This window comes from Elaeis guineensis, chromosome 6 (genome assembly GCF_000442705.2).
Source record: "Elaeis guineensis isolate ETL-2024a chromosome 6, EG11, whole genome shotgun sequence".
Lineage (NCBI taxonomy): Eukaryota > Viridiplantae > Streptophyta > Magnoliopsida > Arecales > Arecaceae > Elaeis > Elaeis guineensis.
The window spans coordinates 17,540,651-17,543,848 of record NC_025998.2 but is presented as its reverse complement, the minus strand read 5'-3'; positions in this window follow the sequence as shown (position 1 = coordinate 17,543,848).

Here is a 3,198-nt window from a genome sequence, read left to right as displayed (position 1 = left end):
AACTGAAAAAAATATTAAAATCTTTCGATCTGATCGAGAAGGAGAATACTTATCAAGTGAATTTCTAGATCATCTTAAAGAAAAAGGGATTCTCTCAAAATGGATCCCTCCTTATACATTGCACTTGAATGGTGTAGCAGAAAGGAGGAATCGCACTTTATTAGATATGGTGCGGTCCATGATGTGCCTTACAGATTTGTCTTTTTTTTTTTCTGAAGATATGTCCTAAAAACTGCTGTCTATATCCTGAACAGAGTACTTTCAGAATCTGTGTCAAGCACTCCATATGAGATATAGAGAAGTAAAAAACCTAATCTTAAATATCTTAAGATTTGGAGCTGTTCAGCTTATGTTAAAAGAAATTTTGGATATAAATTGAGTGCTAAGACAGATAAATACTTATTTGTAGGTTATCCAAAAGAGAGTATGGGATACCTCTTTTACCATCCTACTGAGCAAAAGGGTTTGTCAGTAAACATGCCATTTTTATGGAAAAGGAGTTTACCTAGAAAGAGGCAGTGGGAAGAAAATTGAATTGGAAGAAGTTCAGGACCTACAAATAGAACTACAAGATGATTTTCAACCAGAAGTACCCATTGATGAGGTACAACCATAAAATATACCTCTTCTTCGAAGGTTAGAAAGAGTGCGAAATGCACTTTTGAGGTATGGATTCATTATTGAAAATAATGAAGCCCACATCATTGAGAATGACAAATCTTTGACCTATACGGAAGTTGTTATGAGTAAGGACTCAAATAAATTGTTAGAGGCTAGAAATCCGAAATGGACTCAATGTACTTTAACCAAGTATGGACTTTGATTGATGCATCAGAAGGTGTGATCTCTATTAGATGCAAATGGATCTATAAGAAAAAGATTGGAGCAGATGGCCAAGTCAAAACTTATAAGGTCAGATTGATGGCTAAAGGTTTTAGGCAAAAACAGGGTATTGATTATGATAAAATATTTTCATCTGTTGTCATGCTCAAATCTATACGGATTATGCTTGCTATAGCAGCATACCATGATTATGAAATATAGCAAATGGACGTAAAGACCGTCTTTCTTAATAGTTATCTTGAGGAAAAGATTTACATGTTTTAGCTAGAAGAATTTATCTCAAGTGAGAGAACAAATCAAGTATGTAAGTTTAAGAAATTCATTTATAAATTAAAGCAGGTTTCGAGGAGTTGGAACATCCGCTTTGATGTTATAGTCAAAGAGTTTGGCTTTATCAAAAATATGGATGAACCTTGTGTATATAAGAAGATTAGTGGAAGTGCCATTGTCTTCTTAGTTTTATATGGATGGCATACTTCTCATTGGGAATGATATCCCAATGTTACAATCGATCAAGACATGGCTACAAATAAATTTTTTATGAAAGATTTGGACGAAGCATCCTATATATTAGGTATAAAAATCTATAGGGATAGATCTAAGAGGATGTTAGGCTTGTCCCAATTCAGGTATACAGATTTTGTACTAAAAAGGTTTAGCATGGATGGGAGTAAAAGAGGTTACTGACTCATGAGTCAAGACGTACATCTCTCTAAAAAGATGTCCCTTAAAATAATGGAAGAGAAAAATAGAATGAGTTCTATTTCCTATACTTCAGTAGTAGGGTCAATTATGTATGCTATGCTATGTACCAGGCCTGATGTTGCCTATGCCTTAGGCATAGTTAGTAGATTTCAGGCTGTTCCAAATGAGGATCATTGAAAAGCAGTAAAAAATATTCTTAAGTACTTAAGAATATTTTTCTGATATATGGAGGATCTGATCTAAAATTAGAAGATTATTCTGACTCTAGTTTTCAATCAGATTCTGATGATAGCAAATCCACTTCAGGGTATGTCTTTACTCTAAATGATAGAGCAGTAAGTTAGAAAAGTTCTAAGCAGCAGATTGTAGCTGACTCAACCACTGAGGTAGTAGATAGTGCAAATAAAGCCGCTAAGAAAGCTGTCTGGATGAAGAAGTTCATCATTGAATTGGGTGTCGTTCCTAAAATTAAGAACACAATACCATTTTATTGTGATAATACTGGAGCAGTTGCTCAAGCGAAGGAATCGAGATCTCATCACAAATCCGAGCACATTCTAAGGCGCTTTCACCTCATTCGTGAAATAGTCGAAAGACAAGATGTAGTTATAGAATGAGTAGATACAAAGAACAACATAGCGGATTCGTTCATTAAGGCTCTACCACAGCAGCAGTTCGATCGCCACCTCGATTGTATGGGAATAAAATATAAGGACGATTGATTTTAGTGCAAGTGGGAGATTGAAAGGAATATGCCCTATAAGCCAATTAAAATTTGTATTTTGATGGATTTTTCTTGTATCTTCCAGACTCATGTAATTAACACTTTATAAATAAAAGACATTTATTTTTCATCATAAGCTGCATCTTACTTTTGTAATGATTATGATAAACTCCATAAATCAGGACAATGGCTTTAGGGTTATGATGAGATCATACCTATGAGATCTAAAATCCTAAAAACTCTGATTTAGAATATTTCTAGTCATAGGAGCATTGAGTAAGGGATTAATGTTCCTGATAGACTGGCACTTTCTATGTATGCTCGATGAAGAGGATGGCTGATCTCATAAGCCACTTGTGTGAAATACTAATACAAGAATGTGGGTACTCATTAGAGAATGAGTTCACTGAATTGATCCGATTTAAGAAATATTTTATAGAATCGACTTATCCGTCAAAAGATGTTTTTTTATAGTGGGAGTTGTGCATGTAATTTTTTGACTTGAGACTACTATAGAATCCTATATGCATGAATCTGTATTTTGGTTCATACTCATTCATGACTTAGTCATGTACGGAGTGTTTTGGATATGGTGAAATGTGTATCGAGGTTGTGAGTAGGTCAACATAGAATCGATCACTCCTGGTAAGAGGAGATCGCATCCTATTTGTTCTAATTGACTGATGATTCAGGGAGTCTTTGATCAAAGCAAAATGAAAATTAGAAAGAGTTTCTAATGTTTCATTAATTGAATCGTCATTAAAGATTAAGAGAAATATGAATATGATATTGGATTTGACATCATTCCATATCCAAAGTCATATTCGGGATGCAGGTTGATCGTAGGATCGAATTGCATGATAACTTTCCACTAATGGATATTTTTAGTATTTTTATCAAAATTTCATATCTTTCAGGTAGACATG